Genomic DNA, 13,889 nt, shown 5'->3' on the forward strand with positions numbered 1-13,889 from the left:
TATAGTTAAGTCCAGTGAAAGGTCTGTAGAAGTTTTTTGGGTTTTGGTCCATTTATATATTGTGTTCACAACCACACATAATCTTGACTGTAGTCTTGCTCAGGATTAACAGTCACATGGCACAGACTAGATTCAAATTTAGAACAATTTGACCATTTATACAGCAGATTTGTATTCATAACTGCTCTAATTAGCAGCCTGCAAATTTCAATGATTAATCTCATGGAGTTTCACTCTCACCCATGCCACTGGGGATGTCCCTAGATAGGCAGACTAAAGGTTCTCACATCTAATATTTAACAGCCTCAGCCTAAGAATGGTTCACATCATCTCCACTGGTACTGCTCCAGCAAGAACCAGTGATGTGATTACACTTGAATGAAAAGAGAGCTGGGAGGTGAGTGCTTGGATAGGCAGTTCCGCTCTAGCCACAGTTACCACAGGAGGGGAGCATTGATTATTGGTGTTCTTCCTGTCTATCATAGATCCCATTCAATCCACCAGCGTTCAGTGGAAAGACAAAGGGATTGAGCTCTCCAGAGTCCTGAGATTGACATGAGGAACAAGTCAGATGATGTTGGGTCACTGTGTAGAGAAGGAGAAGCGAACCCCATTGCATCATAAGCATCTGGACACAGGCAAAGATTTTCTTTGCCATGCACATGACCTTGGTCTCCATGGTACTAGGTGGCAGGAATGTGGGGGCTGGTACACACCTTCAAGCACCACCTAACTCCATGCTTTTTTCCCTGTGAATGAGAGTCAGGGAAGGAAGCAGAAATTATACATGGGGAGAAGTCAGTCATATGAAATTATAGAGCAAGGTATCAGTCATAGAATATGGACCTTGCCCTCTAAACCTGGGGGTGAGAATAATGGGCCAAGAGTTGATCTTTTATCTTCTAGCTTGTTGGTCATGTGATCTCACAATAAATAGGCATTTTACCCCCTAATTAGAGGCCTGCTGTGCCTTATTTATTGGATCTTAGCAGAAGTGCTGTAGGAGCCCAAGGCATACTTTTGGGTATGGTAGCAGCATGGGGTATCCCATGAGCTTTCCAAGGTGGAGTGAATGGACTCATGCAGACTTCAGGGGCATATCCAAGACCTGGCAATTGCCCCTAACACACCCATTTGTACACACATGCACACACAGGCACACACACTACAGTCTGCTTTGGACCTATATGGAAATAAACCGCCTGGCCCCTAGGGTTGCAAGCATGCCTCACAATATATGTGAAAAGAATAAAATTAGCTTGCAGGACATTTTCTGTTTTCTTTTCAATGCACAGAAGAATGGTGTGAGTCCTGCTCTGCTGATCTCTGAAATGGTTCTTTACCTTGAAAGAACATTAAAGTCACTACTGTCTGAGAATCTAGGAGTCTGTTTACAATATAATTAGCATGGTAATCAAAGGCAGTCAATGAAACACAAAAAAACCAATTACTTGAAGCTTTAAACTGTTCGCCATTAAATAATAAAACTAGAAACAACAACAAATCCTGTTTTTCTAGTGAACTCTCAGGCACACTGTCTTTTGTGAGGCTTTGAGGTTAAAAAAAAAAAAATCAATTCATCTCTGTCTGAGACCTTAGCTTATTATAGACATCTGCTGATGGCAAAAAGCCAAGATACTATTACAAAGTTTCCACTAAAGCAAAGACGTTTATATGCTATTCACAAGGAAGAAAGGTTTATTTATTTATTTATGGGGTAAATATCTCTGTATGTTTTTCCTTTCTGCCAGATTTTGACTTCTAAAGTATTCATAAAAATAATTGGCAGCATTCAGTCAAGAGCTGGTGGGTCTCCATTTCAATGTCTCCTTAGGTACTGCCTTGAGTCGGGCCTGGTCTTATGGACCGGCAAGGGTGAGTGTGCAGGCAAGAGCCTCTCTAGGTCCAGATCATTCACCATGATGGGGCCAGCTGGGTGGGGGACCTCACCTGGAACTGCTCCTGCACAGGGTCGGGAAGAGGAAAGCAAGTGCCTAAGGGGTCTTCATGCAGACTGACAAGATGCAGTGGGTACACAGGGTGGTCATTCAGCTCTACTGGTAAAGCCAATGACACCCTTTTGATGGCTGGTATATTCCTCACTCCAGTGAGAGAGGAAAATTGCTTCCAATCATCAGTGGAAAGGACATGATCAGAGAGAGTGGTGAAGTTGCTTGCTGATGTCCCCAGCAAGTAAGATACTGACTCCATATCCCACAGTCTTTGCACTGCATCAGACACCCTCTGGACCTGATCTGAGAGTGCTGTTCTCCTAGATGGTTACTTTCTGCAGAGGAGAACTCTGTCAGTAACTCATCTCCCTATAAAGCATCCACAGCAAGAAAAACATAACTCAGAATGTTCTGTTAGCCATCAGAAGGTGACACTCATCATTTCCTAGTTCTAAGTTTGATATATCTGCATTATTGCTCCCTTGTTGGATTTACTTATGTTCCCCAGATCATTTGCTCCTTTTTTTTTTTTTTTTTTAATACTGTAGATGGAAGCCTGGCTTCTAGTTAGGCTGCTAATTATTTTTTTTATCCATTTGCCCCATCTAGAATTCAACATCCATATTATTTTAAACAGATATAATTAAATCAACACCAACCACTCATTACTGGACACTAGTTTTATAAATGGGAATGCTGGAGGTAGGTAATTCAGATTACTGGCTATGCCTTCCACCAAAAAAACTGATCCCCTTAAACCAACACATCTTGCTTGATTTTACTAACATATATCAGGGCTTTCATTTGCATTAATTTTAATTTATAAACGCTATATATATTAAGCCATGCTAAATCAAAGTTGACTTTCCTTCCCTCATTATTAGCGCTCACTCTGGGAAATAAAAACAAAATAGAAATTTCAACATGCCTGTGGTGGATTCATTTTGATATTTGGCAAAACTAATACAATTTTGTAAAGTTTAAAAATAAAAAAAAAGAAATTTCAACAAAATGAAAAGCTTAATTTTACCTTGATTAATAAATGATTTTACTTTGGAGTTGTATTATTATCTTAAAAAATTAGATGCAGAAAACAAGAAGACTGGCTTTTTTATCATTAAATTTTTTTTTGCCCTGAAAACAAACAAAACATCTACAAACTGATATCCTTCATGAACACATAGTCAAAAGTTTTAAACAAAATTTTATCAAATGGAATCCAACACTGTAGTACAAGGATCCTTACCTCATACTACATGCAACATTTAACTCAAAGTGGATCATACACCTAATGTAAAACCTACATTATGAAACTTCTACAAGACAACAAAAAAGAAAAAAAATTTGTGACCTTGGATTTTAGTAACGACACCAAAGGCACAATCTATGGAGTATTGGAGAGATGCAAATTAAAACCACAAGTCACTGTACGTGTGATTAGATTAAATGAGAAAGTCTGACCATATGCATTAGTGATGAGAATGTATAGGAACCAGAACTCTGCTGATTGAAGTGTAAGGAAAAAAAGGAAGGAAGGAAGGAAGGAGGGGAAGAAGGAAATGGTACAACCATTCTGGGAAAGTTTGGCAGCTTCCTAAAATATACACCTGCTAAATGATCCAGGTTTCATCCTCAGATGTTTGGTATCTTGAAAATCACTGGTTTATATATTTGGTCTGACTATTTGTGGTGGTGTTGTCATTAGCTTTTTTTTTTCCCCCCATGCAGGAGGGTTTCTGTTTCATTATTCCAGCTAAGTATAAGTTTGCAAGCAGTTTTTAGAGATGGAGCTTTATCAGTAAGCACACAAACACTTTAACAAAACTGCCACCAGGGGCTTCCCATTGGCCACCAAATCCACACACGTATTTCCCCTGCTGGCTAATTCTGCGTGCTTTTCTATTATCCTCAAAGTCTGAGGTCATCTCTAGTTCCTAAAGAGATCTAGTCATAGTCCTGGAATTTCATATTAGTGACTGCACTTCAGTTTGATTAAAATGTCTTGAGCTCATGCTTTATACCAAGCTCTATAGAATGTACTGGGAACAGAGAGGGTTTCATCACAGTTCTCAGTGTGGAGAAGAGCCATGTCATCCATATCAACCATGAAATTCTAGGTCAGTCTGGATGTTGAGAAAAGGCATTCCATCAAGTCTTTAGGGTATCAGCCTCTCAACATGTGCCTAACCCTATTTTAAGCTATACGTTCATAGCATTCCAGCCCACTGATTCTGCAACCCTATAACACCAAAATCAGACCAGAAGACCATCTCATTTATCTCAATATCAACTCTATAAGTAGATATTATTAGTCACAACTTATGTAATATGAAATTAATACTTAGAAAATTTAAAGACTGCTTCATAATCATTCTTTTAAGCATTGGTAAAATAAAATTAAGAAAAAGTAACATATTTCTATCCTATACAATATCTGTTTTTATGTCACTTACTGTAGATCCAAAGTACAAAACACAGGACCTAAAACATATCAGGTGTGTGATCTGTGCAAGTTATAGTAGTATTAGCAGTGAAACCAAGTGGATGGAAAAAATGTAATTGTGCCCATAAACCCCACAGTTGTTGATGTTGTTCAGGAGCTCAGTCAAGTCCAACTCTTTGTGACCTCACGAACACAGCATGTCAGACTTTCTTGTCCTTGACTATCTGCCTGAGTTTGTTCAGACTCTTGTCCACTGAATCAATGATGCCATCAAATCATCTCATCCTCTGTCTCATCCCCTTCTCTTCTTGCCCTCAACCTTCTCAGCATCAGGGTCTTTTCCATTGAGTCAGTTCTTCACGTCAGGTGTCCCAAATATTGGAGCTTCAGCTTCAGCATCAGTCCTTTCAATGATTATTCAGGACTGATTTCCTTTAGGATTACTGGTTTGATATCCTTGAAGTCCAAAGGACTCTCAAGAGTCTTCTCCAACACCACAGTTCAAAGGCATCAATTCTTTGGTGCTCAACTTTCTTTATGGTACAACTCTCACATTCATATATGATTAGGAAAAACCATAGCTTTGACTAGATGGACATTTGTTGGCAAAGTAAGGTCTCTGTTTTTTAATATGCTGTCTAGGTGTGTCCTTGCTTTTCTTCCAAGGAGCAAGCATCTTTCAATTTCATGAAAGCACTCACCATCTGCAGTGATTTTGCAGATACAAAAAAATATCAAAAAGAAAAAAGTCTCTCACTGTTTCCCTGTCCATTTGCAATGAAGTGATGGGACCGGATGCCATTATCTTAGTTTTTTGAATGTTGAGTTTTAAGCCAGCTTTTTCACTCTCTTCCACTTTTATCAAAAGGCTCCTTAGTTCCTCTTCACTTTCTGTCATAAGGGTGGTGTCATCTGCATATCTGAGGTTACTGATATTTCTCCTGGCCATCTTGATTCCAACTTGTGCTTCATCCAGCCCAGCATTTTTCATGATGTACTCTGCATAGAAGTTAAATAAGCAGGGTGACAATATACAGCCTTTTCCTATTTGGAAACAGTATGTTGGTCCATGTCCGGTTCTAACTGTTGCTTCTTGACCTGCATACAGATTTCTCAAGAGGCAGGTAAGGTGCTCTGGTATTCCCATCTCTAAAAATTTTCCACAGTTTGTTGTATTCCACACAGTCCAAGGCTTTGGCATAGTCAGTAAAGCAGAAGTAGATAATTTTCTGGAACTCTCTTGCTTTTTTTCGATGATCCAACAGATGTTTGTGATTTAATCTCTGGTTCCTCTGCTTTTTCTAAATCCAGCTTGAGCATCTGAAAGTTCTCAGTTCACGTATTGTTGAAGCCTCACTTGGAGAATGAGTGTGAGATGAGTGCAATTGTGTGGTAGTTTGAATATTCTTTGGCATTGCCTTTCTTTGAGACTGGAATGAAAACTGACCTTTTCCAGTCCCATGGCCATTGCTGAGTTTTCCAAAGTTGCTGGCATATTGAGTGCAGCACTTCAACAGCATTATCTTTTAGGATTTGAAATAGCTGAGCTGGAATTCCATCACCTCCACTAGCTTTGTTCATAGTGATGCTTCCTAAGGCCCACTTGACTTTACACTCCAAGATGTCTGATTCTAGGTGAGTGATCACAGCTTCATAGTTATCTGCCTCATAAAGATCTTTTTAATATAGTTCTTTGGTGTATTCTTGCCACCTATTCTTAATATCTTCTGCCATACAATTTCTGTCCTTTATTGTGCCCATCTTTGCATGAAATGCTCACTTGATATCTTTAATTTTCTTGAAGAGATCTCTAATCTTTCCCATTTTATTGGTCTCCTCTCTTTCTTTGCATTGTTCTCTTAGGAAAGCTTTCTTATATCTTCGTGCTATTTTTTGGAACCCTGCATCCAGATGGGTATATCTTTCCTTTACCAACCCATATTTTTTATATAGTGGTCCCCATCTTGGGGCTTCTTGGCTGAAACATAACTTTGCTTCTCTATGAAAGCATTTTATGTATAGCAAAAATTACCATGTTTATAGTCCTCCAAAGAAAGCAGAAAGCCACCTACCAGTCTAAGTAATGCATGATAAAACAGTTTTCCAGCCACTTCTATTAAATATTCAGATAAACACTACAAATAATTCAAGGCCAATTTATGAGTTTCTTGGGAGGGTTTTGTAAAATCATTGAAGATCTCCACTCAAATATTAAGCCACATAACTTAGATGATTTATTTCAGGGATTCATAAGTAGTATAAAATAATGCAGTGTTTGTATGTGTGTGTGTGTGTGTGTGTATGTTTCCAAATGCCACAAGACCCATACAGTTATTTATGTCACTGTCTTTAACCAGTAGCGGTTCCTCAGGATAGTAAACAAAGGTCCCAGAGTTCCAGAAGCAATTTTATAAGGGCACACAGTCCCACATCAGTCTACATGCTTGTAGGGACAAAGCCACAGCAGTTGAGCCCCAGCCCAGCTTCCTCTGAGCTCAGACCATGTTACCTTTCCTGGGACTTTGTTCTCAACCTTGAAACTGGTATGTTTTTGCCCACAGACCTCTCTTCACTTGGATCTGCAAGGTTATTTCTTTCCGGTGTGTTCTCTCCCTTTCTCCCCACTCATTCCCAGAGATTGTTCTTGTTGACTCCCCCTTCAAGGCAGCTGGCAGCCAAATCTTGCAAGTGGTCTTCAGAAAAAAGGCTGAGCGCTCCCTGCTCACCTACTCAGAGAACCAGTAGTGTCAGAGCAGTGCTTACAGATGGATGCCCTGCAGAGTGTGCACGTTGGGACACTCCTAAATCCTAGAGAGTCACTCTCACTGGTGGTGGGTGGTGGCAACAACATAAGTACTTCTGGAGCAGTGCTGGAGCAGAATTCTCTGAATGAACAGAGTGAATCACATGAGAATGCCCATGAACTCTGAGATGAAGAGGCAGGATATCACCACTGCTGCAGTTTTGTAACAGAATTCTGCAGCTTGGCACTTTCCAAAGCCACTGGATAACCTCCTGTGAAGGAGGACAGTGAAGAGCCCAGGAGCTGAACTAAAAGCACAAAATAAACTGGGAGTCTTGGTTAAGTCTCCTTGTCCTTTATAGTATGAGGCTCAAATAGACCTTTGTGTTCTTGTCTGTTCTTGGTTGTACATACAGAAACTGGGTTGGGATCCTTAACTATATGAAGAAGGTACTTATGTAGCAAGATCCCAAACTGGACCTTAAAAGGGAGTACATGGATAAGCCAAGGGAAGTCTATTTTCACAGTGTCTGAAAGATGGCAGGGAGAAGGAAAAAAGGCTCAAGGTACAGGGAGACTGGTCTAGCAGCCCAGGCAGAGGCAGATCATAGCCCCTGCCCATGCTCCCTGTGGATTTGGGCTGGGATTCATAGAGTGCAGTGTAGCGGGACTTAATTTCTGCTAAAAACTAGAAGGGAAACAAGGCCCTGAGTGGTGAGACCCTGAGATCCTGCCTACAAAGGGAGAAATCTTTACCACAGCACACTGAGGTCTATTCTGGGTAGAAGACAACAACAGTGCTTTGGAAGTAGAGGACACATGATCATGTATGAGGCTTTTCTTGGTGACTCCTATATGGCATCAGTCAGTCAGTTCAGTAGCTCAGTCAAGTCCCACTCTTTGTGACTCCATGGACTGTAGCATGTCAGGCCTCTCTGTCCATCACCAACTCCTGATCTTGCTCAAACTCATGTCCACCGAGTTGGTGATGCCATCCAACCATCTTATCCTCTGCCATCCCCTTCTCCTCCTGCCTTCAATCTTTCCCAGCATCAGGGTCTTTTCCAATGAGTCAGTTCTTTGCATCAAACGGCCAAAGTATTGGGGTTTCAGCTTCAACATCAATCTTTCCAATGAATGTTCAGGACTGATTTCCTTTAGGATTGACTCGTTTGAACTCCTTTCAGTTCAAAGGACTCTCAAGAGTCTTCTCCAACACCAGTTCAAAAGCATCAATTCTTCAGTGCTCAGCTTTCTTTATAGTCCAACTCTCACATCCTTACATGACTACTGGAAAAAACATAGTTTTGACTAGATGGAATAGGATGAGGCTTTGCAAGTCTCAAGGATTTAGGGAGAAAAAGTGAAGGGAGGAGTTAGGAACAATGTGAACCTGACCAACTCAGGGAGATTGTTCTTCAGTACAGTCTTCTTTTAATGGCCAAACACATCTTGTCCTTGAGAGGATATTGGTGCACAAAGCATAGGCTTGGGGATTATACAAACATGGGGCTGGGTACCTGTGCCATTTAGTTAACTTCTCTCAGCTTCAGTTTCTTCATCATTAATACAGGAATAATATCTGCTTCTCAAAGGAGTCATAGGGAGTGAAGCGTTCATGCATGTGCAGAGTTTAACCCATCCCTTTGGTGCTCACCCTAGGTTCAGTAAATGCTCACAGGAAAAAAAAATGAATGCAGCATTCTTTGAAAGTCCCTGTTTGTTACACTGGGATTCATCTTTCTCATTCTGCACTGACATTTCCTATAAGATTCATGGGCTTGACTGGATTGCTGGGTATCAGAAAGTGAAATTACAGTGACTTGAAGGTCATTGAAAAGGTCCCTCCATAGTGTTTAGGTCAACAAAAAGTGATCCCCACCATGAGTGGTAAGCCTTTGGGCTTTGCCTGAGAGCCTGGCTGAGCACTGAAGCAGAACAAGAAAGGATATACAGAATGATCCTGGCTCTGCCTAGAAGGGCTCCCTAATCATGCACAGGTGATTAGATACTGCACAGGTGGATGGCAGATACTTTTCAGATAGGTCAATAAAGCAGAGTTTCCTTCTATTAAGATCACTTAAATAAGATTATTCCAATCATGCACTGTCTGCATTTCAGATTACATAAATATACCAACTTAGGCACCAAGGTTATGCTGGATTCATTCTTGCATCCCATGGTTACTCACTGGTACTAATCTTTACTGGATATTGTAACAATATCTGGGGATAAAACATTGAGTAAGCACCATTCCTGTCCTTTCTTCCAGTGATGAAAAAAGTGAAAGTGTTAGTCACTCAATGGTGTCCAACTCTTTGCAACCCCATGAACTGTAGCCCACCAGGCTCCTCTGTCCATGGAAGTCTCCAGGCAAGAATATGGGAGTGGGTAGCCATTCCTTTCTCCAGGGGATTTTCCTGACTCAGGGATTGAACCCAGTTCTCCTGCATTGCAGGCAGATATGAGCCACCAGGGAAGCCCTCTTCAATTGATGAGAACAGACAATTACAGCAGAGTGAGATGAATGATGGAGGGAATTACTTTGTGCTAAGTCCATACGAGGACCACAGGGGACTTCAAAAAGTGAGGTCACACCTGAACTAAGGTCAGAAAGACAAGTAGGAATTGGGCAGATGGAAAAGGGGGAAATGGGAAGCTCTTCATGCAATCATTCCAGATGTTCAAGTTGGGTTTAAAAATTGCAAAGGAACCAGAAATCTAATGCCAATGTCTGCTGGATCATAGAGATAGCAAGGGAATTCCAGAAAAAAACATCTACCTCTGTTTCATTGACTATACCAATGCCTTTGACTGTGTGGATTATAAAAATCTGTGGATGGCAGATGGAAAATCTTAGAGATGGAAATACCAGGTCATCTTACCTGTCTCCTGAGAAACCTGTATGTGGGCCAAAAAGCAACAGTTAGAAACTTGTATGGAACAACTGACTAGTTCAGGTTTGAGAAAGGAATATGACAAGGCTATTTACTGCCACACTGTTTATTTAACTTATATGCAGATGACAACTTGCAAAATGCCAGGCTGGATGAGTTACAAGCTAGAGTTAAGAATGCCAGGAGAAATTTCAGTAACCTCAGATATGTGGATGATACCACTCTAAAGGCAGAAAGCAAAGAGGAAATAAAGAGCCTTTTGAGGAGGGTGAAGGAGGAGAGTGAAAAAGGCAGCTTAAAACTTAATATTAAGAAAGCTAAGATCATGGTATCTTGTTCCATCACTCCATGACAAATAGAAGGGGAAAGGGAAGCAGTGACAGATTTCCTCTTCTTGGGCTCTAAAGTCACTGTGGATGGTGACTGAAGCTGTGAAATTAGAAGACCATTGCTTCTTGACAGGAAAGATATGACAAACCTAGACAGTGTGTTAAAAAGCAAAGACATCACTTTGCCTACAAAGGACTGTATAGTCAAGGTTATGATCTTTTATGTGAGAGTTGGACAATAAAGAAGACAGAGTGCTAAAGACTTGATACTTTTCAATTGTGCTGCTGGAGAAGACTCTTGAGACTCCGTTGGAAAGCAAGGAGATCAAACCAGTCAATCTGAAAGGAAATCAACCTTTCTTTGGAAGGACTGATGCTTAAGCTTAAAGTCCAATACTTTGGCAACCTGATGTGGAGAGCTGACTCATTGGAAAAGATCCTGATGCTGGGAAGGATTAAAAGCAGAAGGAAAAGAAGGTGACAGAGGATGAGATGGTTGGATGGCATCACTAATTCAATGGACATGAACTTGGGCAAACTCTGGGAGATGAGGCACAAGGAATCCTGGCGTGCTGCAGTCCATGGGGTCATAAAGAGTCAGACATGACTTGGTGACTGAAAAAACAATCATTCAATAATTACTGGTTTAGCACTTCTCTGTTGTCCTGTGCTCCAATTACAAAATGATGAATAAGACAGAACCTTTGTCCAAGGAGTCAGTGAAGGCATGGAGTCACAGGTGCTTCTAAAGGGGAGGTGGAAATTGCTAAAGGATGACCATTTTATCTCTAACCTGGTTGGCAGGGGCAGGGTGGAGGTGTATTGGGAATGTCTTAAAATGAGACTTGAATGCTTGGCAGGAGTTAGGTGGTGTATGTGAGCAGAACAGCATTTCAGGTGGAAGGGAGAGCATATGTGAAGGGTGAGAAATTAGAAAAATGTTGGCACTTTCAAGGAAGTGAAAGAATTTCAGCCCATGTAGAGCCTGGAAGCGGGAAGGAGAGGTGAGAATCAAGAAGTGAGAAGGGCCTGATCATGCCAGGCTATGGGACTCAGGTTAGACAGGATGGACAGTTGGAAACATTTTAAGGGTGGGCATAACATTTAGATTTCAGACTGAGAAAAAGCAGTGCTTTTGGTTATGATATGGAGAATGGATTCAAAGTGGGGCAGGAAATAACTCTGCTCTCTAGAATGGGTCTGGTGGGACCAGGGGAGCTGAGAATCCACTTAAGAGTTCATTTTAGTAACTCAGACAATGCTGCTGTGAACATCAGGAGAGGCAGACAAAATTGAGATTACAGATGAGTTATAGAGGCAACATGGTAGATTGTTTTTCTCAGTAGGTTAAAGCAAGTTTTGTAACCTAAAGTTGCATATCAAAAATTCTTTCTGATCAGTAGGGTAAATTCTTCCTCACCTAACAAATTGCTTGCTCTCAGAAGGAAGAGGGGCCACACTTCCTGGTAAAAGTAGGTAATATTGGCACCAACTCCCCACCCACCACCTCTCCTTCTAACTTTGTTCCCATTGCAAGACTTTCTTGAGGCCCCACATGGGTGCAAAAATCAGGAGATGATCTGAGACCATGACTGCCCTAAACATCAGGTTTTCAGTGCTTAGTTCCACAAAATAACTCATAAAAGGTTAAATTATCATCAAATATCATGTGAGCTGCTGAAACAACCAACAAATAAGTCCCAACACTGGTGAAACTCAGGCTTCTGTGTGCTTCTCCCTCCAACTCCTGATGATCAGAACAAGGCAAGTGGCCAGGACACCATCTTCTAGAGGTGCTGCAGTGAAGCAGGGCTCACTAGTCTCTTCAGTGAAGGAGGGCCCACCATTTCTTCTAAACCTCATCAGAGCAGCAAGGTATTGCATTTTTATCTTATTAAAAGACAGTCAGATTTAACTGACATTTAAACTCTTTATGCTCAGGACTTGATCAACTTAGAGTTTTTTCCAGTTCATATGGTCATTTACACCAAAACATATTCCTCACAGAGATTGTTGGAAATGTCCATTCCCAGCCTTCTCCATTACTTTTACAAGTGGGCAGTGGGTTATAGCCACATGTGATGTAAACCAATTCCACATCTGGACCTTAAAGCTCTCCCACCTATACTCTAGCCATTTCTTCTTCTTCTGTGATGAAGACAACACTGGGTTCCCTGTTCAAGGTGTGAACAGGGAAAAGGGTCCCACCTAACACCTTTGGACTTTGCTTAAGTGAGGAATAAGTCTTTTCTTTGTTAAACCAATGGAGTTTGGGGTTTTACTGCAGCAGAGCACATCCAGCCTATAATGTATTCAGCTTGACTCTTACATCTTTTCTGAAGCAAACACTCATCAGCAATTTTGAAAGTGTCCATAGTCAGGCTGCATCTGCTCTCTATGCTCCATCTTAAAAAGGGAATGATTGTGAAGAAAACTTCTTAACCTCATACGGAACACTTAGGAAGTAAAATCACAATACTTGGATAATTTTTGGATGTGATGATGAAAAGGGGCAGAGATAATGAGATACTGCTTGATGGTAGTGTATTGGAGATAGGAAAATTGAGAGGCAGAGCATGTTGTATTCTGATTTGTTTTGTTTTGATTTTGTGGGAAGTGAGAAGAAATAGTCAATTCTGTGTTGGACTTGTTGATTTTAAGGTACCTGTGGACATCCAAGTTGAGAATCCAGGGGAAATTTGGATACACCTACCGGAAACTTGGCTAGAGTGGTGGCTGCGTGGTGCTGGAACGACTGTGAGGAGATATCCCATGTCCAAGGGCAGAGAAGCCCCAGCAAGATGGTAGGAGGGGCAAAATCATGTTTAGAATCAAACCCCATACCGGCCAGAGACCCTCAGAGGGCTCAAATAAACATTGTGCACACCAGAACCCAGAGACCCCACAGAGACTGAGATAGAACTGTGTTTGAGTGTCTCATGAGGAGTTATGGGTCAGCAGTGGACTGCTGCAGGGGCAGGGACTCTGGATGCAGTAGACTTGGGTATTGCATAAGCCCTCTTGGAAAAGGCTGCCATTAACCACACCACAGAGATGCCAGAACTTATACAAGACTGGGGAAACAGATTCTTGGAGGGCACAAATAGAAACTTGTGTGCACCAGGACCCAGGAGAAAGGAGCAGTGACCCCACAAGAGACTGACCCAGACTTGCCTAGAGTGTCGAGGAGCCTCTGACAGAGCCCTGGGTTGGTGGGGGCCTGCTGCAGGGTTGGGGGCACTGAGTGTAGCAGTGCATGCATGGGACCATAGTTTGGCCTCAGGTAAATAACAGGGAAGGAACTCAGCCCTACCCATCAAAAGAACATTGGATTAAAGATTTACTGAGCCTGGCCCCACACATCAGAACAAAACCCAGTTTCCCCCTCAGTCAGTGTCTCCCATCAGGACGCTTCCACACATCTATTATCCTTCTCCACCAGAGTGTAGACAGGCTAAAAACTACAACCACAGAAAACTAACCAATCTAATTACATAGACCAGAGCCTTGTCTAACTCAATGAAA

This window comes from Bubalus bubalis, chromosome 2, assembly GCF_019923935.1.
Source record: "Bubalus bubalis isolate 160015118507 breed Murrah chromosome 2, NDDB_SH_1, whole genome shotgun sequence".
Lineage (NCBI taxonomy): Eukaryota > Metazoa > Chordata > Mammalia > Artiodactyla > Bovidae > Bubalus > Bubalus bubalis.